Source organism: Camelus dromedarius, chromosome 14, assembly GCF_036321535.1.
Source record: "Camelus dromedarius isolate mCamDro1 chromosome 14, mCamDro1.pat, whole genome shotgun sequence".
Lineage (NCBI taxonomy): Eukaryota > Metazoa > Chordata > Mammalia > Artiodactyla > Camelidae > Camelus > Camelus dromedarius.
The window spans coordinates 61,429,942-61,456,430 of record NC_087449.1 but is presented as its reverse complement, the minus strand read 5'-3'; the positions used below and the strand labels follow the sequence as shown (position 1 = coordinate 61,456,430).

Here is a 26,489-nt window from a genome sequence, read left to right as displayed (position 1 = left end):
GGTCCCAAGGTTGCCAACATCCTCAACAGCCATGACCTCTGCCCCCAGACACCACTCTGGTTTTCAGCTTCTTTATTTTTGGTTTTTGGAAATTTCCTTTGTTTGCAAGTTCAGTGAAGCATCTGAGAAGGGAAGCTTATAATTTGCTCCATATTTCTAGATGGAAGTCTTAGATTATAACGGAAGTCCCTCCTGCTGTTAATTTTATTCATGGCTCAGTTTACAAAATTCCCACGTGTGCACACCTGTCGTGGGACGTATCTGTTTCCTAGCGGGAGCTGCTCACTCAACGCATGCTTACGTAGTACCTCTCGGTGCCGGGCCCTGCTAAGGACCTGGCACACGGAGCTGAAAAAGGCAAACCAGTTGTCTACAGTCATGGAACTTGTACTTAATGGGAAGACACACAATCAATAAGGAAACAAACAAGAGGACTTCAGAGGGAGATGAATGCTAGGAAGAAGATGAAAACAGAGTAATGCAAAATGGAATGGAATGGGAAAGAACATTGGCCAAGGTAGTCAGGACATCAGACCTGAGTCCTGAGGTCCAGAAACTGGCCGGGTAGAGATCTGGGTGTGAAGATTCCAGGTGGAAAGGTCGGCACATGCAAAAAACCTGAGGCTGGAAAAACACTGGCATGTTTCCTCAAGGCTGCAGCCAAGTGGATGTATTTCTTCATTTTCTATTTTGTTTCTTCCCTGTGTGCCAGGGCCAATGGTGGGCACAATTTACTCTTCCTGCTTAAAGAGAAGTCTGATTTAGACTAGGGACATTTTTGGATTTTTTTTATGAGTTCATTAGTAGCAGCCAACACATGAACAGCCTGAGCTCCCTTCCATCTCACTTTTTTTTTTTTTTAAGATAACAAAGGAGAAAAAAGAATGCAACCCTAAGTCTATCCAGTTATCAAACCCCACAGACAGGGTGTTACCCAGTGGAGAGCTCAGCACACAGGCCATGGGACCGCAGACAAGGTGACATTGTTTCCTGCAAATTCTCCAGTCGCATTCCACCATGATGGTGGAAGGGAGAGATGTTTGCTGCTTGTTGAGGTGCTTTCACTGGGGCCCAGCGGAGACAAGCCTGGATGAATGGGGCTGAGCTGGAGAGGACGTGAGAGAGGAGGTACTGTTTGAGCTGAGTCTTGACGGAGGGTGAATGTTCACGAGCTGGGGGAAGCAGAGGGCATCCCAGATGCTGGCACAGGTCGGGCAAAGAAGCAGGAAGGGAAGCGGCCAGTTGGAGGAGCCAGGACACCTGGACTCTGGGCTTAACCCCCTTGGCTCCACCACTTACGTGCTCCGTAGCCTCCAGCAGCTCCCGTATCCCTGGTCTCTAGAATCCATATCCTCATCCTATCCAAACGGGATCTGCTCCCACTATTCTTCTGCCCCTTGGCAACCAACTTCTGACCCCCATCACTCAGCTGGTCCATTTCCTCTAGTAAGGGAGTCATGAGACGGTCTCCCTCATTGGGCCTTAGCTCTTAGCACGAAAGATCATTTACCACAAGGTGCTCGTCACCCACGGATGTCTAAATAAGCCTTTGCCAACATCACTGTCGGTCACGGGTGCATGAAACGTCCGGTGGGGAGAGGCCAGTGTTCAGGCTGAGGGGGGTGGGTGGTGCCTCACTCAGATGGGGCACCGGGGCCATGTAAGGGGTTGTAGCCCTGCCCTATGCTACCTGCACTCTCAGTCCCTCCTCCTGCACATCCAGACACACTCCTGCGATCAGACTGAAATTCCTCAGCGGGGCAGACTTCCCACCCAAGGGGACGGTGTCTCCTTTCCCTGCCGACTCTCTCGAACCAGCCTCTCCCCAGCTGTCCTCCAGCCAGGATGCTGCCTCCACTCCCTCCAGCAATGCCTCCTTTACAAATGCCATCCTTTCCCCTTCCCGACCTCAGTCTTCATAAAGCATTTCCTCCCCCATCACTTCTGCTTTGTTCACACTTCTCTGCTCCCCAGAAATATTACTTTATCCGGCAAGTGTGCTGGTTGTAAATTGAAATGCAAACAGATCAACATAAATCTGAATGTCCATTCAAGTTAAATATATCAGGAATATAACGATAGAAGCCCCCACGGGTCTCAGCTCCATTAGCCCTGTTGCTCTTCTGCCCCTTGGCAGCCAACTTCAGACCCGTCACCAAGTCAGTACCCACCAAGCCCGCATCAGCCCTGGCACTGACATACCCTGACTCCGCCTGTGCTGCTAACTGCAGTGCGAGGCCACTGATCACGGTGAAAATGATTCCCCTCCACTTCTTTACCACGAGGAACAATTACTGATGCACTGTCCTCCTTGTAAAACTTTGCACAGCTCTTGAGAACACGAGGAATCAAATTAAACCCCTGTCGAGGATTTGGGGCATCTCTATTTATACAGCTAGGCTCGGCACAAATCTAATATTCTGTGAAGACACTAAGCTCTGTGCAATTTGCGCCCGCACCGCACCTTGTACAGAGGCACTCAATAAATATCTGTTGGCTGGTTGGTTACAAATAACAAAGCACCACTCTAGCAATTGTGTAGTGTTATCTGCTCCGGGTGTTCATTCCTTTCTAGGTCAAGGCCTTCGGTATGTTAATAGCGGCCTGGGTTGAGATATCGGTGAGTCTGCGGTGGGGCCAGTTAGTGGGGATGGATCCTCAGGTTTGAGGCATCTAAGCCGTTCAGCCTGGTCCTCATGCTCACATGCCAGCAGAAACAGCGAAGGCCTTCACTGGCCATGTTTAACCACAGGGAGGGTAATTACCGAAGGCGGGCAGTGCAGGTATAATCCACCCAGAGATGAGGAGGGGGATTAATGGCTGCCTGGAACCCTTCTCATCCCTCCTCCGCCCCATGGGGCCCAAAACAGCCTGACACTGTGTTCTCGTCTCTGCTCATTACCAGCAAAGATTCTCTCTCAGTCTGTCTCTCTCCTTTTCTTTTTCTTCCTTGTTTTCTTCCTTCCTCCCTCCCTCCTTCTTTCCTTCCTTTTCTTGCTTCCATCCTTCTTTCCTTCTTTCTTTCCTTTTCTTTCTTCTCTCTCTCTCTCCTCCCCCACCTCCTTCTTTCCTCCACCATTTATTTGTCAGAGCAGCCTTAACCAAGGTTTCTAGGACCTGATTTAAATCCGAGAAGCTGAATTATTCATTTGGTGCCCCTAACGTACAATTTATTCTTTATAAATATAAATGGTCCGGAATGCTTTCAGCCCAAGACGCAGACGAGGGGTCCTCAGAGCGAGCAGCATGTCTCTCTTTGCCACCATCCTCTCACACCCTATTAAGCTATCACTTGGGAAGAGATCCTGGGCGGTTCACGCCTGTTACAGAAGGGTCTGGCTGGGCGAGCAGAGGCCTCCCTCCAGAGAAGGGGCTGGGCCGGAGTGCTGGAGACGACTCTGGGGTCCCACGTCCCATCTCTGCCCTCTGCACACGCTGTCTCCCCTCCTGGCAAGTGGCTCTCTGATTTCCAACTGCGAAGTGTTGTCAACCCGTGGGGGTTACCAGGGACACTGATCCCTGTGTCTTCTGGTGGAAAGTGTGGTAGCTGGTGTGCGGCAGCTGGGTCAGGGGGAACCAGGGACATGTTCAAAGGAGGGGTTCCCCCCTCCCATTGCAAAAGCTGGAAGACAGCCTCAGGAATGCCTCTGGGTAAGACTGGGCGTAAGCATTCCAGGGAAGGCAGCTAGACTAGAATAGCTAGGCAAAAGAGAGTAATAGTAATAACAAAATATAAGCACGAAGAAGACTTTCTCTTTATTGACTATTCACCATTGGTCAAGCAATGGTTATCCCTTTAAAAATATATTATCTAATTTAATGCTCAGTGGGGTCCACCCAGTCACGTGGTCCCAGGGCCAATCCAGGAAAGAAAATGGCATCTGGCTGGTGTGAGGCTGGTGGAGCCAGGGGGTTGCTGGAGGCACCTGGGCTTCATCAGAGTGGAAGCTAAGGTTCAGCCCCCTCTGACTGTGCCCACCTGGACCACTGACCCCACTACAGAGATAAGGAAGCTGAGGCCCAGAAGCACATCTTCCAGTTTTCCAAGAGAAGTTGGAAATAGGGATTTTTATATATAATTTTGTGATTCTTTTTTTAAATTGAAGTACAATTGTGTAACCTGATTCTTCAAACTTCATAACTAACTCAAAACCAAGTTCAACCTCATGCAAGTGAAGGTCAACATATCAGTGGGTCAGGGCCAGTCCTTGGTCACCAGTTGGTAACCTTGGCCTTGGAACTCATGAGGGAGAAGGCAGCACTTCCGTGTTCCAGACGGAGAAGCGCAGTCTCAGGGTGCTCGTGTGGCTGTCCCAGGGCCACGTGGCTGGTGAAGATTCTGTGGTGCTTTGCCAGCCAGCTTACCTTGGCTGCACAGGTTCTCTGAGACCCCCTCCCGGGCTTGGAGCTCCCAAGTGCCACCAGAATGCAGTGGTGGACAACTTACATCTAAATGCCATCTCAAAACCACTGGGCTGGACTAGCAGCTCTCAGGTCAGGCCAATAGTGGACTTTCCCGGCAGGGCTCTTTGAAATTACCAATGCCTGGGGCCCACCTCCAAAATTCTGATTTGATCAGAATGGATCTAGGCATTGGTATTTTTTTTTTTTTTAATTTTCCTAGGATTCTAATATGCAACAGGGGTGATGACCACTGGGCTAGCCTCTTGCTTAAGTGCCAAACCCAAGCTTCTGGGAATAAAAGGAGGCAGAAGAGTAGTCAGGAGCAAGGGTATTGGAGCCAGAGAGTCTTGGCTTTGAGCCCTGCAGCCACCCCTTCCCGGCTGAGGGAGCTTGGGGAAACCAATTCACCTCTTTGGGCCTCGGTGTCCTCATCTCTATAATGGGGACTGTAATCATCTTTGCACTTGATTCTTGTGAAGAGGAAACACGGTGTCGTGTGGAAATGAAGTGGTACCTGGCACAGCAGCCCTCAGCGAGCACAGCCCCCAGCCATAGCCACACAAATAAAGCAGCAAGGAGCAGGGAACCTGGGCAGAGTTCAGGGGGCTTGAATCCCCCCCCCCCCCCCATAGCACCCAGGCACATACACCTGAGGTCAGTTCACAGCTGAGCCCTAGACGGCCTTGAGACCCGTACGCAGATGACCTTAGCTGCTCCTTGAGGGGAGAAACCACCCTTCCCCGGGGAGTATCTCAAACTCTCCCTCCTGATGTCCCTCTCCTTCAAGCCAAATCAAGACAAATCTGCAGGATAAGCTGATGCGTGTTCGTGTTCCCACTAAAACTTTCAACAGCCGAGTCTCCTCCACCACCACCATCCTCCAGACTCTTAGAAGAGATGTGATCTGAAGGAGACAAAAGCAATTCAGAGGAAAGCATCTTAGAAATATTAATCTGGTTCTCAGGATCTCTAGAAAGATCTGTAAGTGGAGCGTTTGTTTTCAGAAACAGGTAATCCCCTAAAATTAGGTTAAACCTGCCGTCTCTTGTCTAAATTGACTCATCTGGTAGGAACCCCCTCCTGGTCTCCCAAGCCTTCTAACCAAGCCTCTGCTATGATAACAGATCATTATTAGCAGTCAGTTATTCATACGTAAGCATTAAGTCACAAACCAGCCCAAAACTGCACAAGCCAAAGTGGTGCTTCTCTGAGTACACTTGCTGGAAAATTCTAGCTCCCCAGTTCCTCAGCTCTTCCTAGGGGTTATATTTGTTTCAAAGAACAAGCTGTTAATAGTTACAGTTACAGCCGTGGAGGGGATTGTCATCCAATGCGTCTCCAAGAGCTCTGGACTTGGGTCTCTGACCTGCTGTCGAAACTGACAAGTGCAATTTCATTGTGTTTTCACCCCGAGGACGGAAGTCCCTTTTCCAATTAGCAGTTGAAGGGGGTACAATTGCTTGCGTGGCAAACCTGCTTTGCACCAAAGCTTCACACAAGGGAAACCTGTGCTGACTCCATCTGTGCCTGCAACCTTGGCACCTACGCATTTTGGGCAGAAACACCGGGGACATAGTCTTTCAGCAACGCCAATACAGAACAATAAGCAAAAAGGATCGTTGAGCAATCACTGGTAAATGATGTGCCACTGACACGTTTGCCAAAGAGATATAAATGAGAGATCTCCAGACTTCCTAAAGTTTCTCGGCTCTTTTATTGGGTGGGAAATGTCTCCACTCCTCATAGTGCTGTAGGAGGCAGCTTTACTTTCGGAATTACACTGAATCTACATTAAAGATGTTTTGGAAATGGGAATATTTTCCGACATCCTTGGAGATCTAAATGCTGTGTGGGGAAGTTGGGGTTGCAAGTCGTCAGCGGAGGGAAAAAGTGGTCCCCAGGCATTTAGAGGCATTTGCCTTGTGTTATAAAGCTGGCCAGGGATGAAAGGGCAGATAGCCCAGCCACCAGACGACAGAACTCTGCTGAATCCCACTTAACCATCAGCTCCAGGCATGTCAAGAACCGTGTGTGTCTGGTTCACTCCTGAAGCTGGGTTTTACACGAGGGCAGACGCATAGTTGGTGCTCCATCAGTGTTTGCTGACCATCCGGACAAGTGACTGAGCATTAGTACAAAGCAGTGATGTGGGCAATGCGCTTGCCTCCTACATTTTCTGAGGCAGCAACACTAGAGAGGTTGGAAAGTTGCCTTGAAATCAAGATTCAAGTGGCCTCTGAGCAATACACTTGCAAAAACAATGGCTTCGGAGAGCCAGTTGTGTGCCTGGCTCCCAGGCTCTGCACACAGCGATGGTGCCTTGGGAGCCTGAAACCAGCCACCAGGCAGGAGTATTGACACAGTGGAGACTGGCACATGCCACAGGTCAGGGGTTTTTTTTGCGTGTGAAAGGGCAGTTGCTAAACACTGACAGCAAACCATTCATCGGGACGTACACGAGAATTTAAACTTTTATATGGGGGCTTATCGGAGGTGTGAAGCTAGATCTTTTAAACCTCAAGGCAATCAACTGAGAGTAAATTTTTCTCTTTCCTTTCACACTTACCCATGAAGATCAACACATTTTTTTTCCTCCAGGACATTTTTCTCAGTTTATATCCTCTTTTTCCCAACATGATAGTAGCTCCTTGTCAGATAAGTAACTGTGCATGGAAGGATTCCTGACTGTATCTTCCTCTAATAATTACCTTGGCAAACAGATGAGCCTTTTTCCTCCCGTCTTGATCCGGGTGTCCCCACCTCTAAGAAGAGATGATGAGGTGACATGAATTTCCATGGCTCACTTACCTCTGATGTTCTGATTCTACTAATAGGTAGCTCTTGGTTCCCAGTTTTAAACAGTCCTGAGGACCATTGCATGGTTGATCTGGTTTGTCTGAAAGGGCAGTTTGTCACCAAATTCAGAAAGTAATAAATGGCAGGCCAACTGGAAGCCAAAAGGGTCTCTTTTGTGCCCAAGAGCAGCAGGTGGGGATGGGAGTTTCTCAGGCCTGCATCCATCTACAAATAATCCGCAGAGCAAAATAAAGCGACAAATGAAACAGTACCAGGAGAAAAAGGAATCTGTCCTAAGACCAACAAAAATGGAAATACCATGGGCAAACAGTGAAGTTGAAATTTTAGCAGATGCAGGAAGAGAAGTTATGAAAAAAACGTGAATCTTAAATTAGACCCAACACCTGGTCACAACGTTCATTTTTAAACTAGAACAATATGGGAGACACCTGCATTGACCCCACATTTTATGTGTTCATTAAAGGAAGCTATTTTTAGAAGGCTTTTTTTGTGTACCCCAACTGTCTAATTGGGGACCAGTTGGAGGGAACTCTGATGTCACTAGACCAGAGATCAAAAACTTAAATGCACATGTGCCAGATACGTGACATAAATGAGTGACATAGTCCAGGCGTCAGAGAGCCTGGCATAAACATATTTTCTATATTAAATATATTTATACTAATTTATAAATATTTATAAATATATATATAAATAAACAAAGGATAGTCTCGCTTCATGAAAAAGTTTACCTTTGCCATTTTTCTTGACACATGTGGTTCTCTTGGTCTATATTTTGTTGTCCTACTTTTCATAAGACAAGGATACAAAGAAATATATTCCTCCAAGTGCAGTGATTCTTGCCGTGTGACAGTTGACCTTAGTGAGGACCGTAAGGATGAAGGAAGCTTTCCCAGCTAGAGAGGCTGGCAATACTCAGCGCCAGCTGATTGTGGCTGTGAGGGATGGGCCCAGTGTCTGTGGCCAGATCTTCCAGATTTTCAAAGCATCCTGAAGGCCAAAAAAAAAACTCTAGGGTACAGTAGCCCTGTCCCCTACCAGATCCCCGGTTTCCATCCTCTACACTAGACTGAGATCCATGAAGATGGGGCGTGGCTTCACATCTTATTAAAGATTGTATTCCCAGTCCCTGCCACAGAGCCTGGAATTCAATAAATAGTTGGTGGCTGGTGGATTCCAGAATAAGAAACCAGCAAATGCATTAATAATAGAACTGACCTTCATGAACGCCTGCCTTTGGAAGAGCACAGACAACTGTGTAGATTCAACTTGTGCTCATATGAGCATCACCAAACCCTGGAGTTGAGGAGGAGAGCAGTCTCCCCAGGCCCCAGTGCCGCCCCTCTGACAACACTGATGCAGGAAATGGAGAGCCCTGTCTCGTCTTTAGGTTCCACAGCTATGTGTCAGTATAAAACAACGCCAGCCTCCCAGTGGGTAGCCTGGAGGTGGGTGGCAGACCGTCTTCCCCCATCCTGCATGGAAGTCCGGTTCTTCACCTTGAATTGGAGGACTGGTCACCAGTTGTTTTCAGCAGTGATTCCACAATAGGACTGGTAGTTCATCATCATGTTGCACTGGGCGCCAAAACAAACCACCAGCGAAATTCAGAAGGCAGACAGAGCAGCAGAGCACAGCCTGGGGTGCCGGTGATGTGTGTGCTTTAGGAGCCAATCTCCTGAGAGGCAGGTACACAGCATCCTTCTTGTTTTTACTGCTTGTCACTCATCTGCCACCAAGGCGCTTAGCAAAGATTACTGTTGATTAAGAGATCTTAGGATGAGCCATCCATGGTGATAAATACAAAGTGCTAATACTGATAGCATTTTAAAATGCTTTCTCAGCTGGGCTTCATTTAGTTTCTTGTTCTTTTCAAACATGGGGCCATGCCCTGTTCTTGGGTCCAATTTTGGGAGAAAGTCTCGGAGCCTCCATCTTCAGCATAAAAAGATGTCGGACTCACACAGTAGCACGTGGACTTGTGAGTGTGTGCATCCAGGGGGTCCTGGCTCCTGCCCCTGCTGGAACCCGGGCTTCTCGACAGCTCTGACCCACAGTTCTCTGTGCTCCAGCAGCTAGCCCAGTGGATGGTCCAGAGCAGACTGTCCTGGTTAAGGATCTTTTTGTTTCACAGAACAGAAATCCACTCAAACTAGCTCAAGATAAAAGTAGGGCTTATAAAAAGCATCCACAGTCTCATGGGAAGGAGGAACTCAGGACTCTCTCTCTTCTTTCTTCTTATTTCCCACTTCTCATCTTTCCTCTTCTCTTCCCACCTCCTCTCCACCTCCTCTGCCTTCTTATCTTGCCCAGGCCCCAAATGGTTGCTCCAGTTCCAATGAGATGTGATCCAAAGATACATGATCTTTTAGCTGAAGCCTCTGCTATTAACTGAACTCTTTTCTGAATCTCTTGGTTCAAAATGAATCTGACTGGTCCAAGCCAGTCCCTTGGGTTTCATATTTCAATCAGCTAAGCTGGGCCTGAAGGGAGGGTAGCAGGGATGTGGGATGAGCAGGGTGGGACCTTCTAGGACTGAAGTAGAGAAAGGAAACCGATCCATTTCAGGTCTCTGCTGGCAAATGCATGTTGAACCAATCAGCTCACCACCTCTAGAAGCAGAGGAACCGAAATAACCAGCTGGAGATGAGTTAGTGACACCCCCATCCCTGGAAGGGCAGGTCTCACAGTCCATCCTTCAGGACAGCCAAGTCCCACCCTCAGAGTTAGGTGATGCTGGGAAGCCTGCCTACACATGGCACAGAACCCTTCTGAGCGACAGCTGCTCCATCTTTAACATGAAAGCAGAATTATCTGCCTCACAGGGTACTTGTGAAAACAGAAACAGGCCAGGAGCAGAAGATGCTATAAATTCTGAAGGCCACGATTCCACGCCCAAGGCCAGGGCTTCCAAACCATTGCCACAGAGGGCTCAGAAAACACAACTTTCGTAGAGTTCCGTCCTCACTATTGGGAGGGGAACTCCCCTGCCTCCACCCCAGGACAGAAGCCTGAGCCAAAAGACCTGAAATCAAGTTCCAGATCTGCTCGCCACTCCTTGTGGGGCCTCAACAGCGTCACTCACACTCGCCAGGTCTGTTTCCTTACAGGTAACGTGGAGAATTGGGAGAGAACCAGTGACACCCACAAATCCGAGAGCTGTACTGGTTCAGTTTTAATTGCTGAGAAGCAAAATTAGGAAAAAAATAAGTCAATACAGTGAGTTTTCCATAGGGCCCGGTTTACTCAGTTCAAAGGACGGCACGTTGCTCTGAGGCTATGGCCTCCCTACTCTCTTTGTGTTAAGTGACCTTTCTTTAGTGATGGTTAAGGCAGTGCTCTGTTTTTACACTTCTGTTGTCCTCTCTGATGAAATTAGAAGTTGGCAAGCCCATGTCCCTCCTCCCTGCTTGTTTGTGAAAATCCCAGAGTGTGTGAAATCCCAGAGTGTGACAGTTAGTGGGTGAGATGACCTTCCTCGCCCTCTCGAGCTCTGACAGGATCTGATTCTAAGGGAGGCGTGAGAATGCACAGACTTGTAAGCCAGGCAGCCTGGGGTCAAAGTCCGACCCCACCGCTGAGAACCTGGTGCTTGGGGGAGATACCTAGCCTCTTTGTTTTTCTTCTGAAACATGGGGATAATAGTACCTACCTGACAGGATTGTTATGAGGATTAAACAGGTTCATGGATATAAAGTGCTTTGGGGGGGGGGTGCCCAGCACAAAATAGTGCTCCTTAAGTAACAGGAAGGCTGATATTGGGGAAGAGGAGAAGGGGGAAGAGGAAGGAGGAGGACGAGGAGGAGGGGTCGGGGAGAAAGCGCCTCTCTGAGTCCTTCCGGCTGCAGTCAGGTATCTGGTTCCATCAGCACCATCAGCCTTTCTGGGGAAAACGCTCCAACCCGGCTGCCTGCGGAGTGGTGGACAGCCCGTGGACTGGCTGCCCTGGGGGCAGGTTTTTCTCCCGTTCAGTCGGCTGCGGCGGGGGGCGTGGCCAAATCCTTCATCCGTCCCAAAACTCCCAAGGACATGAGATGCTCCAGGCAGGGCACCACTCTGGTGTTTACCAATAACTTCCAGGGAATGGCACACCTAATAAGAGGTGAAAGGGCCAAAAAAGCCATTTGAAGAGGGTGAGAAAGGACCCCTTCTGAGGGCCTTGTTTCACAGCACCGACTTGATTGGGGGCTTTGGGGTCAGGTGCTCAAGCGTGGGCCAATCGGCTGGGTGGGAAGGGAAGGGGCTCGGTGGGTGGGTGGAAAGTGGAGCAGTGGCTGCAGGCCGCATACCTCTCCTTCCACAAAGCCAGAGCTACCCCAATCCAGGATGGGATAGTCATCCTTTCCCTGCGTGGAAAGTGTTCCAGAAAGCCCCTGAAATTCCTCCTAACTGAAAAAAAGTGCTTCCCCAAAGAGAAAGCCTTTGAAAAACCCAGGAGTCCTGGAGACTGATTCGCCCATCAGAGTCACAGAATTACGTACCATGTAAGTGGTAACATCTTAATCTTTTATTAGGTGAGCACCTGCTCCTTCGGGGTTGCGGAACCGCCATTCTGTCTGTTCCGCAGACAGATTCAAATCGTCTAGCTAATTTGGAATTACCCATTGCTGCTACCTTCCCTTCTGATTTAGAAAGGAGTGAAAATTAATTGTGAACAACTGCCTGGGATTCAAAGCGTCTGAGACCAGATCCCAACAATAAGGGAAGTGGAGGGAAACCCCATCTAAAATATTTGGAGTATGGGGAAAAGTGTATTGGCTTTGATTTTCTGGGACATTGATACTAGTTCTAAAGGCGTAGACATCTTGTAGCTTGCCTCAGCTGGGTAAATTTAACTATGCAGACCTCTACAAACTGCAAGATTGGCTCTGAAAGACCTGTCACCTCTTCAAAGTAGTCACGGTTCCTGAGACCTGTTGTGGCGGATTCTCACTGATGTCCTAAGCTGATCCTGAAATCCTCTGAGTCCCTGGTGGATTTTTCTTCCATCCGGTTTTTCAGTCTCTGAAATCGCAGCAGTTGTTCGGGGAAGTAGATTTCTCCCCAGTCTCCTGAGTGCGGGAGCAATGCATGGGTGGCTTCCACTGCTGTTTGTGGAGAACCTACTAAGTGCAAGGAACACCCTGTGTTTATTTCCTGATCCCTTGCGGTAAATGGCTATTAATGAAAGAGCTTGAGTCCTTCCCACGTGTCCACATGGCAGTGCCCTCTAGGCATTCCCTCTGAAGGCAGGAGATGGCTGTTTGAATGATCAGCAAGCCAAATACTCCATCGCGTAGGGCTCTGGAGTGTGCTTGGTTGAGACAACTCATCTCTGAGGGGATTTGCGGAAGTCAGTGTTGTGGATCGTTTAAGAGGCCTTACGAGTGGCGCTTTGACACGTGTGCTAAGTGGTGGCCACAGGAGGACCAGGGTGAACCGTCAAGTCAGAAAGACAAAAGCCTCCCCACAGCTGCCGAAAGAGTCAGATGATGGCTGCTCCCCGTGTAAACGTGAAGCCTGCCGAAGTGAGGCTTCTGCACCAAGCACCGGGGCCTCCAGCCATAAGGGTCTCCCAATCTCGTGGGCACTTACCACAGTCAGAATTTCATCAGCTCTTTTTCTAAGTACAGCCGGTCACAGGTGGCTCCTGGGGTTGGTTGTACTCCCACGGGGGTCTTCGTTGGTGCCCACAAGAGCTTGTAAAAGATGGAGGTTCCCAGGCCTCACTCCCAGCAACTCTAGCTCCTCGGTGGACCTGGTTAAGATATATTAAGCCATATTCCAAGGGATTATAGTCAGGTGTTCCCTCATTCCACACTGTGAGAAGTGGTTCATAAGATGCTCCTTTGATGGTCTGTCTTCTAAACATCTGCCTTGAGTAGTCAACATTTGTACCAAGCTGTCCCAGACCCATCATAGCGAACTCATCCTCCTCCTGGGTTGATCTCATTGGCTGGTGCCACCCCCACCCCTAGCCAGAAGCTTGCGGTCACCCTCAGGAGCTCCTCATCCTTAGCCCCTCAGTCTCCCTCCTTCTCAGCTCCCATCAGCTCCATCCTCTGAGTCATAGTGAGATTTACCCATTCCCCCTCATCCTCTTGACCTTGCCGTAGTCCAAGTGCATCACTTCTCACTCTGATCATTGCAAGAGCTTCCCAGCGGGCCTCCCTGTCTTGGGTTTTGTCTGCGTATTTACCCACAGCTGCCAGTGTTATGCTTTGAAGTGCAAATCTGATTGTCACTCTTGCCCCAGATCCTTGGTGCCCAATTGCTCTCCGAATGTGGTTCAGACTCTTCAATATGGTATATGATCTGAATGTTTGTGTCCTCCTGAAATTCATGTGTTGAATCCTAATGCCCGACGTGACGGTATTAGGAGGTGTTTGGGGAGGTGCTTAGGTCACAAGGGTGGAACCTCATGAGTGGGGCTCGTGTTCTTATTTATGAAAGAGACCCCAGGGAGACGCCTTGCCCCTCCCTCTGTGTGAGGTCACAGGAAGAACGCACCAGCTGTGAACCAGGAAGAGGGGCCTCACCAGAAATCCCTCATGCCAGAGCCTTGATCTTGGACTCCAGATCTGTGAGAAATAAATTTCTGTTGTTTTAAGCTACCCCAAAATGCTGTGGTATTTTGTTACTGCAGCCAGAAAGGACTGAGGCACATGGCGTCTGAGGGCCCTTAGCTCCCACCTCCTACCTTCCCGGCTCCTCTCATCTCCTCATGCTCCCCTCCCGACTGAGATGTCCTGGAATTAATAGTTCACAGCATTCCTTTTGCAGGGAATGCCCTCCTGCACTTTCTCCACCTGGTGAACTGCTACTTGGTTCCTTTTCAGAATGAGAAACAGAAACTGTGTGTCTGTGGCTGTGGCTCCGCACAGAACAGCCTGTGTGGTGCTCACAGCCAGACGGACTGGGTGCGGAGCTCAGCCCCACTGCGCAGTGGCTGGTGGCGCTGGAGGTTTAACCTCCCGGTGCCTCCATGTGCTCAGCTCTAACGTGGCGTGATAGGCGAAGTGACCTCCTGCGGTTGGTGTCTGAATTAAATGAATTAATCTGTGTTTAGTGCTAGAACAGTAAGTGCTCTCAGTGGTTACTGTTCTTATTGTTGTTATTATGTACAGTACCCACGAAAGCACAACCAAGACACCTTTCCTACGGGAAGAGGATTTGCATACTGGAGGTTCAGGCTGAGAAGGAGACTTGGGAAAATTATTGCGAAACTTTGCATACATCAAAAAGTATTAAAAAAAATAAAGAATCCGGGCCTACCCGCCTCCCAGCTGATAAGCAGAGCATTAACCACACAGGTGGAGCCGTCTGGGCTCCCTCCCTAATTACATCACCCCGCCATCTCTCCCGCTTTCCCGCCCCAGGAACCGGGTGTACTAATTTTTCATGCAATGTCCTTGAAAGTGCTTAAATATTTTTAATGTGTACACGTGTCTCTTTTAAAACCTGAAAATGGCATTTAGGGTACAAGATTCATATGCGCATATTAAAAAGCTGTATGACTTGGAAAAGTGATTTTTGTTATTGTTTTTGTGTTTTGAGTCAACTACCTTTCTCAATCTGTTAAAAATCACCCCCTCTGGGAAGTCTTCCTAGCTGTCCCCTCAGCCCATTCAGCAGTTAAAAGCCCTCTCCCCTGACCCCTCACAGGGCCTTCCCTCCACCATTATGCTTAAGATCCTGTGGCAGGTGGAACTCTAAGGTGGCCCCTAAGATCCACCCCTGGTTTATATCCCCTTCCTTTGGCTATGGGCAGGACATGTGACTATGATGCAATCTCACACATGTGAATAGGTTACATTATGTGGCAAAGAGGTTTGTCAGATGTAATTAAGATCCCCTAATCGGCTGACTCTGAGTTCATTAAAAGAGCACTTACTGTGGGTGGGCCTGACTTAATCAGGGGAGCCCTTTAAAAGCGGATCCAGCCTTTACCTGAAGAGACAGATTGGCGGCAAGAGGGAGTCCCCTGCTGGCTTTGAAGAGGCAAACAGCTATGACAGGAACTGCAGGACAGGGGTCTGCAGGTGGCCTCTGGGGGCCGAGGGCCTCCATCCTAAAACCATGAGGAGTTGAATTCTGCCAGCAACACATGCGCTGAGAAGAGGATCCCGGCTCCAGGTGAGCCGAGCTCACTGGCGTTTTTATCTCAGCCTCGTGATACCCTGAGCAGAGACTGCAGCGGAGCTGCACCCGGACTCGGGGCCTGTGGAAACTGAGATGATGGGTGGGTGTGGCTTTAAGCCTCTCGGTTTGTGGAGCGTGTTTCCAGCGAGAGAAAACGAAAGCAAACCCTAGGCATCTCCCTGGCTAGACTCTGATCCGTTCAGCCACAACTTCTGTTGTGGGCCTACTACGTGTCTCGCCTCTCTGTTCATACTGGGGAACCCACAGCAGTCACCAGCCCTGGCATCCACGTGCTCCACGTGCGGCTGACACACAGGCATCACTCAGTGAATGTTTGCTGAGTGGAGGGGCAGAAAAACAAGCCACAGCAAACCCACAAGTATTTGCGTGGGTCCCAGATGAACTTTTGACAGCTGGGCAACTGTTGTTTCTCAAGCGATCCCCTTTAGAGTTGTTTAATTATTTTGTTTTCTAATTCTTCTGACTACATCCAAGCCTAATGCACTAGTCTTGTGTAACAGTGATAGTGGTTCTAAATGGGAGGGGGGGGTATTTAGAAAAATGTGTACAATAGTTTCAGAAATCCTGTAGTACAAAAACGTATTTAATGCAAATTTTCAAAAGTAACCACAAAGCCACCATCACCCTCTTTTGTAACGGACATACTCAGTAGTGTCCATCATCACCCCCAGTTTGGGAAATTTTCTGTCTGAAATTGGAAGTGAGTGACCCCCAGGGACAGCCCGTCAATTAGGAGGGCACCGTCAGACCCAGGAACTGCGGCCAGAGGGTGGGAAGCAATCCTCAAATCAGTTTCCTGGTTAAAGCCGAGATGCCCACCTCAAACTCCCCCGTCCTCAGAGTCAGACTCACACCCCTAGGCTTTGTTAGTTGCATTCTTTCGTGCCTCTGCTTTTGTTTTGTTTTTTTGACAACTTTACGGGAATATAATTTACCTACCATGAAAGTCACCCATTTTAAGTGCACAGTTCGGTTATGTTTGGCATATTTACAGAGTTGTGCAACTATCATTATCTGATTTCAGGACATTGTCATCACATCCAAACGAAACCTCATAGCCATTACTTCCCCATTACACCCCGTCCCCGCCCCCCACCCCACCCCTGCCCCATGCAACCACAGATCTACCTTCTGTCTCTCTGGCTTCACCTATTCTGGGCATTTCATAGACGCAGAGTTGTAGGGTAGGTCTTCTTTTGTGTCTGGATTCTTTCACTGAGCGGCATGTTTTTGAAGTCATTCATGTTGCAGCACGTGTCGGCACTTTGTTTCTTTTTATTGCCCAGTAGTAGTCCATTGTGTGGAAGGACCACGTTTTATTTATCCATTCATCTGCTGACGGACATTTGGGTTGTTTCCACTTCCTGGCTATTATGAGTAATGCTTCTATGAACATTCATACACAAGTTTTTGTGTGGACATACGGCCTCATTTCTCCTGGTTAGATTCCTCATAGTGGAATTGCGGGGTATCATGGCAATTCAGCGCTTAACGTCTTGAGAAATCACCACAAACTGTTTTCCAGAGGGGCTGTGGCACCTTACATTCCAACCAGCAACGTTCAGAGGTTCCAGTTCCTTCACGTTACTCTATTTTAAATGACCGGCTGCCCTGAACCTTGCAACTCTTCCTTGACTCCTGACCTCTGAATCTCCACCCACCTACCTGGGTTCATCAACCCTAGCCTCTCCCCATCCTCTATAAATTTGGTTCTCTGACTTCTAACCGACTTCCTGTGTACAAACTAGCTTTCTAAGCCCCGACCTCAATCGAACGACCCCTCCAACCCCAGCTCTGCTGCCCCCATGGCCTACACATGACAAAATTCCTTCACTCTGCTTGGATTTTTGTTTTGTTTTGTTTTAAAAACCAAGACCAAAAATAACCTTGCAAAAACGTACAAAGAATTCAAAACTAAGAACTCTGAGCACAATCAATTTTTCAGAATGCTTTTTTTTTTTAACTTCTATTGAGGAATGAAATTGGGTCTAGGGTTCAAAGGTTTAGTATAATGCTGCCTTCATGAAATAATTACACTAAAGAGAAAGAAAGTGGTTATTATTGCCCATAATTGTCCATCTTTTTCACACATTGAACCTCCGTCCTCTGCTCACCGAATTCACTCTGCAAAAATTGCCAAGTACTCTTAAACCCCTGGTTTTGCTTTGGCCTAATTTGATAAAATGGCTCTTTGGGGGGTTAATCTCTCTTGGCAAAGCTTGTTTGAATGCCCTGTGTGAGATCAATAGCCATGCGCACCTATGGGATGTGACCCTTGCAGTTCTTTTGGCAAGTTGATCGGAGGCTGAGGAAACCAGCACAAGAGCGGGGACTCCCCTTCCCAGTAAAGGCAGCCATCGCTTGGCACTCATCTGTGCTGCTCACCTTGGGGACACTGTAGACTGTGAAAATCCAGGCCAGGGTGAACGGCAGCATCTCCCCTCCACCGAGATCCCACGGAGATTTGCCCTTAATCAAATGATCCATCCCTCCGACTGGGCTGGTGGAGGGAGCTAAGCAGTGGGGGTGGCGGAGGAGGAGAGGCAAGTCTTGCATTCACTTGGCACCAGAGAGCACACAGACAGTAAATTCAGTGCTAACTGCTCCATCTGGAATTGAACCAAGAGCCTCCCCCGCTCCAGTGCAGAGGCTCAGAGAGAGGCTTCTGATTTCCCGGAGACCTTTGGGGAAGCCCCGTGGGGTAACAGGACCCAGCCAGTGCCGTGGGAAGGCCACCCCTGCAGCTTGGGGGAAGGTGTGTACCTGTTACGTCATGCCACCACTTCTCCACCACCAAGTCATTTTTATCATTCAATGGGTGGGTGGGGAACTTTTGAATAACTCAGTAGGTAATGTTTTATAGTCAAACAGTGCATTACAGGCTATTTCAGTGGCGGCCCCTGGAACATTTGGGGCTTCGTGTTTCTGGATGCCAATTCTTCGTGATGCATCGTACAAAGACTGTGCGTTCACGTGGCCAGTCCTCAGACTGCGGGGCCTCGGGAGGTGCTGGCGCCAGTTCAGAACCCAGACGAAGAGGAGAAAGGGCCGCACGGTGCCCCGCTCCTTGAGCCTTCCTGGGTGAAAATGGCTCCGGGCTTCAAAAGATTTTCTTTTTCATCTGGTCTCCCAGGGGTAGTCCCTCTGTCATACCTCCCTGTCTCCAGACCTCTGGTGTGTGTGACTCTGGGCTCTGAGCCGAGGCCCGGGAAGCAGGAACTTCAAGGTTGACAGCTCAGTTTGCCTTCTGGCCTCGTGTGTCCTGGGCCAGCAGCTCGGTCCCTGTGAGCCCATTTCCAGGGCTTTGTCTAAACCCAGTTACAAAGCCACAGCCCCAGACCGGGCAGAGCGTGTCCAGGCCCTTAGGAAGAACATGTGTGAACTTTATTTGTAGACTTCCTGTCTCTTGCTCTGGCAAAAGAAATGGGGAGCCCTTGGAGGTACCAAGGGTGGCAAGACTCAAGAGTAAAGAACCCCTGCTTGGACTCATCGTTTATTTGTGCAAGCACGTAGACTCACTGAGTGCACTTATATTTAGTGCTTACTGTATACCTAGCACCCTTCTGGGCATTGCTGAGTCAAGACAGGGAAGAAACAGAGAAAATGTTGCCTGACACCCAGAGAGCTAATATTCTACTGAAGCAATGATGTAACAGACCAGAAAATGTAACAGACCACTCCAGTGCTCGTCAGCACTGATGGATGGGGGGAGAGGTGGAAGTCCTATTTCATGCATGAGAAGCAATATGCTTCTGATTCATTAAGCTCCTCTGTCCTCGGGGTCAGTAAACCCACTTCTCTTAAACTGATAGAGCCTCCCACACTCTGACTTTAAGCCCCCATGTGTATTTAGGGAAATTTAGCTGAACAATTCTGAATAATGTGAAGTGTGATCATCAAAAAGAAATTAAGTAGCTCTGTGAAAAGCCAAGTACATTTTCAGGAATCTACTTGACGTTTTCCCATCCACCTGTTTTCTGCAAAAGGGAGCATTTAGAAAGAGACTTCAGCCCAAACCAAATGAATAGAGGTCAGAACTCAACCCAGCAAAGTTCAAGTATATTATAAACCTGGCAAATAGCATTTTCACGTTCTGTATATAAAGATGATTTTTTACTTGTTGGCCAGTGTATTTGACTCCTAAGATTGCCACTTTTGAGGGTAAGGAAAGAAGGAGAAATTCAGGCACCTGCGACTGGTGCTTGAAACAGGAAATGCTTTAAGAGACAATATCTTCATTACAATAAATATGTTATCAATGCCAGAGGTGGCTCAGAGCTCTGGTTGATCTCAGTCCAACCATTCCTATGGGTCTAGTTGATTTTCCTCTTAAAATATCTTTAATTATTTCAAGCAGCAGTGGTTTCATAACCTAAAGTTTCCAATGAAATATTTTAGGTGTGCACCTCAAAAACTCCAAAGAGACTCTGGAAGGTTTCCTATTTGGGAAAAACAAACATAAAGGTCAAGCACGGTGGAAGCAAGTATCCAAGTAACTAGGTGACTTTAGGCAAGGCCACATGCCTCCTGTAGCTTTGGTCTCCTCATTTATAGCCCAAGGAAGGTGCATTTCATTCTGTCGCCCAAACCTTCAACAACAGCCATGAAATAGAGGGAGTTCTCTTCTGCACAGATTCAGGGACAAGTTCTCTCTATCCACGTGAACTCTGTCTTCATTTTTCAACCACTGTTCACCGAGCACCAGCGGTGGCCCAGGCTGGATGCTAAGGCACAGAGGATGCAAAGGGGAGGGAGGCCCCGTTCCTGCCCTCGTGAGCTTTCCGCCCAGTTGAGGAAACTGACAGTCACGGGGTAATGCAGGAAGGCTTCTGGAATGCTTCAGGAGAACAGGGCAGGGGCTTTCTCATTCACAGGGCTTCAGAAGGGAACTGGCTCTGAGTGCACAGAAGTGGGGGGGAGGTGAGGAAGGGGAGGAGTGAGAGGTGTCCGGATGCGGGTGCGGGGCTCAAGCAGAGCAAACAGCAGGTGGAGAGATGCGGGCTGGAGAGTGCAGGGCACATTGGAGAGTTCTGGTAGGCAGGGCAGGGTCCAGATGTGCCCCTTATGCCGCAATAAGTTTGGGTTATTCTTAAAGATAGTGAGGATCCGCTGAAGGAATTAAGCAAAAATCGGAGGTGAGTCTATGTCCTTAAGGCCACTCTGGCAGCAGGGGATAGTTTCAGTTACCTAAGCCAGGTCAGCAATGGCCATTACCTAAGCAATGGCCAAATAAAATAGAGATGAGGACAGAGTTGAAAGATATTCAGGAGGTAGAATATTAAAGAGCTAGTAATAGATCATTGAGAGTTCTGATGGCTCTCCTATCCTATGGGTGATGTTTTCAAGGCACTCAACAATGCTGCTACATAATCGCCCATTGTGTGTCTCTGTGCTAGCCTGCAAGCTTGCGAGGTGAGGGGGGATAGTGTCTGTGCCTTTCTTGGCCACCATTGTATCTCTGGGACTTAGAGTGATGCCTGGCATGTACATGGATAAAGTTTACCCCCTTAGATGAACATGTGTTGGGTGGCTTGTCATTTTCTTTTTAAATATTAAGCTGGTTAAATTTTGACAGTTCAGAATTCTTACCTGAGGCATCCAGGTTAGTAGTGGTAGGAAAAAGAGCCCTTGACGTGGACTCGGGAGATGAAATTGAGTCCCTACCCTTCCCATATGATTTGTGTGACTTGAATAAGTCACTGTGCCCCTGAGCCTTAATTTCTTCATCTGTAAAATAAAGATTATATTAGTATTGGACCTCATAGATTGAGGCGAGAACTAAATGAGGTTACCTGTGACAAAATGCTTGCAGAGTGTCTGACACAAAGTAAACAATTAATGCTAGTTAGACCAGAAGTGTGGAAGGATGTATGAATAGTTGAATAGACGAATGGATGGAAGGATGGATGGATGGATGGATGGATGGATGGAAAGATGGAAGGATGGGTGGCTGGGTAGATGGATGGAAAGATGGCTAGATGACTGGATGGGTGGATGTGTTGATGGATGGATAGGTGGATGGATGGATGGATGGGTATAATGGATGCATAGTCACGTTGGTAATGGAGGAGTGGACAAATGAAAGGAACATTCTGAATAGGTATATCCATCAGGTCATGTTCTTTTTCAGACCAACCTTAATCCTATTTTGTGGGCATCTGTGTAGTAAATTTATTAATCAAAATGTAAAAAGCTACCTGATCTTGGTTTCTGGGAAAGCCTCATGGTCTTCTGCCACTGAATGCTGAAGATTAAAAGTTCTTATTTTAGGTTCTGTCTAGACACCTCTCTAAATAGGAACTTTATGTTAATCTGCAGGTGTTGCTTATGAACAGGTTATTTCTAAATAGTAGCTGGTGAATTAACAAAAAAACCTTCAAGAACAAATAATTCTTATTGAGACCAAGGTCTCCAATGGGAAGATTCTTAGTTTGTCCACTCCTCCCATACCACACCACTGGTTTCCTACCCAATTACCACCAACTCAAATATGCACAGTGGGTATAATTAATTAAATGCATTTTCACTCATTAACTTAAGAACTGGTACATAAGGCCTCCCTTTGGTAGTCTGAAGATCCAGCTACTGGTGCTGCTGATTAAAATGTGAAGCGAAGCTGGCGGGAAACGGGCACGTAATGGGTGGCGGTGCTTTCGCGACGTTTCTTTTAAGGTTTGTCAAATCGTTTCCTGCTGATACTGCTAACCCCCTCATCAGTAGTATAAAATTCATCTGAGAGCATAAAATATATCTGACAGTGGCATACATCAAACCCCAGACTGAACATTCAGAATATAAACTGTATCGAGATTTTGTCACGATCATTGATTTCTGCTTTTCAAGCTGGTTTCTGAGGCAGCCACATAAAAGTTAAATACAAGCTATCTATGGGCTCATTGGATGGCGGTAATTCATTAAGCCAATAGTGGCGTTAATAAATCTGAGCGTAAAGATTGCTTCCACGGACACCCTCAGCTTGGAAACATGCCACTAATCAAAGAGGGTGGCAAAACTAATCTCGTTGGCACGTGGGGGAGGTGAGAAGTAGCTTTGGAGGGTTGCTAAGGGCTGACTTCCAAGGGTATTATTGTATTTCAGCAGCAAGATCGGGTCACTGGGGAGATGAGAGCCCCCTGTGGCCAACCCCACAACAGCTAAGGGCCAGCACATGGGCAGTGATGGCAGCTGGTCCTTTGAACAAAGCTGGGTTTAGTCTTAAACGTGAACCTACTTCTTGAGCCATCTTCAGTTCCATTGATTGATTTCTCCCATCACATTCACTTCTTGACAATTACAAAGCATTTCACATCCAGTGACTTCTTTATTCCCATAGCAATTTTGGGAGGGACAGGCTCTGATTATTATTATCCCCATTCTACAGATGAGAAAACTGAAAGTTAGAAAGCTAACTGATCTGCCCGACGTCCCATAGCTGGCAAAGCTGGGGCCGAGAGCCTGGTTGTCAAAAGCCCAAGCTCCGGGTCCAAATCCCCCTTGGCTCTGCATCCTGGGATAGTTTACTACCCTTTTAGAACCTCGGTTTTCTCAACTGTAAAGTGGATGTAGAAAGAGTAGGTATCTCCTACTTACTGGGAGATTTAATGAGCTCCTAAAGATCAGATGCCTAATGAGCATGTAATACATGTTTGCTGTCATTCAGAGAGAGTATCAGGTTGTATTTAAAAAAAAAAAAAGTCAGTGGAGAGGGTATAGCCCAGTGGTAGAGTGCTTGCTTAGCATGTACAAGATCCTGGGTACAATCCCCAGTACCTCCATTAAAAAGGAAAAAAAAAAAAAAGATAAATAAATAAGTAAACCTGAATACCTCCCCTGCCAAAAAAATTTTCAATAAAATAAAAAATAAAAATTTAAAAAAAAAAAGCAAATTGGACAAGGCCTGGAAAGTAACTAATGGAAATTTAAGTTCCATTTCATACCAGTAGAGGAAAACCTCACCCTTGTCCTGCATTAGTCTGTTCCAACCGTGGAGCACCCTTCTTTGTTGGCATATGTTAAAAGAAGCCCATGATATTTCAGTCCCTTTCAGCTGTGACTCATTATTGTAAATAGCGGAGCCATGAGGGGATGAGAAAAGAATTTAAATACACTGATGGACAGAATTTTTAGGGAAAGTGATACATAAGAAGATAAAAAGCAATCAGAAAAATTTGCATAAACCCTTGTGATCTCAGAGGTCATCTATTTGGGAGTCTACTAATGGAAATATGTCGTTTAGAATTCTGGGTGATTATTTAATTGAAAAGGAAAGAATTTAAATGGATCAAGTCAGAGGAGTGGAGTAGATTTATGTCAACTGCAACAGAAAAAATGCATGTTTCTTTGGGGGAAAATTGGTCTATTCATATATAAGTTGCAATTTAGGATGGAGTAGTAAATTTGATCATTTGTCAGGATTTGGTTCAGCATGTTAAAATCTGTTGATATTCATGCACTTTATGAATTTATTTTTTTTAAATCAGCTTCCTGTCACACTCTTATTCTATTTAGGAAATAGGATGGTTTCATATCCATTAATTTACTTGAACTTTACAATGACCCTCGGAAGAAGGTGTTACCATTCCCACTTTACAGGAGAGTATAATCTATACTTACTGAGGGCAGGGACCCAGGGTTTTTGTCTTTTTTTTTTTTTTTTTAATCTCCAGTGCCTGACTAATAAAAATGTAGGTTGAAAATTCCAGCAGAAGCTCCTAAATGTCCTGCTTAAGACATCGATCTTTTCCTAAAAGGCAGCACAGAGCAGAGGTTTAAGTTCCGGCTTTACCATCAGCTGTCCTTGAGTTCAAACCCGAGCTCTGCCACTTACTGACAATGTGACCTTTGGAATTTATTCCTTGGAACCGTAGCTTATAACGGTGTTAATGATACCTACCTCATGGAGTTGTTATAATAATTAAATTTCAAGGTGATAAAATGAGGAGAGAAACGTAGAGTGCTGGGTACAATACCGACATAGATTACTGCTCTAAAATTGTGGTTTTCACTATCTCATGAGGATACTTAGAAATGCTAGGGTAAGCATCCTATTTGACCATTGCTAAAAAAAAAATATTTAAAAAAAAATGCCTTCATCATCAGATTCAAAATTAACCGGAATAAACTGAGTAACTGGTTTATTGCTAGCCGAGGAGCAGAATCCAGGGGTCTCACATGGCAGCCAGGCAGGAATTCTTTTAGAGCTCCTGTGAAAGGCCCTCCTCTAATTTAATGCAATTCGCTGGGATTAATAAGCAGCAGGGAACCCAGTGTGAGGCCGCCTGCTGCCTTTCATACTGAGGCCATTCACTTTATTATATTCTAGGACATCATATAGACCTTTTGCCGCGTGGGGAGAAAAATCTGCTCACTTAATTTCCAAGTAAGGGATAATTAGTACCGGTCCCGAGTCATAGTTACAGGCTTCCAACATCTTCCTCAGGGCGTGCTGTTAGGGTATTTGCAAATTCCCTGGCCATCTCTGGGACTTTCAGGGTAGTCAGACTGAGCTGCAGTCAGCTCCTGCTTCAACATCACTGGTGAGGATCTTTAAAATATATTAATAGCATGGCCATGCGTAATGAAAAATTGTGTGACTGATATCAGTAGATGTGAGGGGTTAAGGGTAAGTGAGCGAGAGCTGTGAGTTGGCCAAGTTGGGTGGTAGGTGGAGGGTCAGGAGAAAAGAGACTGATATTTAATGAGCCTCTGCAAGGCACCAGGTTTTCAGCTGGTGCTGCATGAATGTCAGCCCACCTTGTCCTCTCAACCTCCCCATGAAGCCCTCACCAGGGCCCCTGTGACCAGGACTGTCAGATGCTCAGTCCCGTTGACTTGGCTTAACAGAGGGTTCTAACAAGGCCTCCTTTAAGCACTTTCTCCGCGTGGCCGTCAGGATCTCACACCCACTTCTCCCCTCCCACTTCTCTTGCCGCTCCCCCTGCCCAGTCTCTTTTGCTTCTTTCTCCTTATGCCCCTGACCTCCAAATGCTGGAGGACCCAGGGCTCGGTCCTGGGGCCTTTCCTTCTCCATCAACGTGCACTTGTTAGGAGGTTTCATTCAGTCCGATGCCTCTAAATAACACCTAGAGGCTGACAACTTCCAAATGCACATTTCCAGCTCAGATCCATCGCCGGAACTCCAGGCTCGTGTGTCCCACTGCCCACTTGCCATCTCCATGTAGATGTCTAAAATGCATCTTGAAATAAGCATACACCCTCCTCCCAAACCTGCACCTCCCACGGCCTTCCCCTCTCAGGAGGTGACATTTTCACTCTTCCAGTTGCTTAAATCCAAAGCCTTCAGCTCCTCCTGGACTCCCCTCTCTCTCACACATGCTGCATCAGCAAGTCCTGTGGCTCTACTTTCGGTATCTCTCTAGAACCTAATGACTTCTCTCCATGCTCCAACCCCCTTCCTCCCTCCCCGCGACTGTCTTTCAAGCCACCATCACAACTCGCTAGACACACGGTTTGCCGCCTCCACGCTTGTCCCCTCGAGTCCTCTCCACACAGCGTCCCTGGGAGCATTTTAAAGCATAAATCATCTGATGTTGTTCCTCTGCCCAAAACGATTCAGCGGCTCCCATCTCACTCAGAGTCAGAGCCACAGTCCTCACAAGTCCTTAACTGCTCAGACAAGCCGAGAACTCTCCTATTTCTGAGCCTTTGCCCTGTTTACTAACCTGTCTCTGCCGCTAGACTGTGACCATGTGGGGACGGGGACTGGGCTTCCTCCGTCCCTTGGTCTCCAGCACCTCATCCACCACCCAGTATAAAGCAGAGGAGGAACCACTGGGAGGCACTTGCTCCGGACCCAGTGCAGTTCTGAACCATTTATGCTCATCATCTGATTTAAACTTCACAACAACCCTATGAGATAAACGTTTTCAGTATTGCCATTTTACAGATGACAAAACTGAGGCATAGAGAAGCCAAGTGCCTTTCCCTAAGTCACAGGCCTGGTGGAGGTAGACCAGGGATTCGACCCCAGGCAGTCTGGTTCCAAAGGCAAGGATGTGCTTTTAGCTAGTACATTATCCTGACTCTTATAAGGGTGCCCTTGGCAGATGGGTGATGGCTGAATAAAAGAATAAATAAGGGAGTGGCAATGATTATAACTAGCACAC

The 26,489-nt window shown here is 47.5% G+C and overlaps 1 protein-coding gene across 1 annotated transcript in view; it reads left to right on the top strand.

Annotated features, from left to right (window-relative positions):
• Positions 1–26,489, top strand: part of KAZN (kazrin, periplakin interacting protein) — a 991,323-nt gene that overhangs the window by 547,187 nt on the left and 417,647 nt on the right.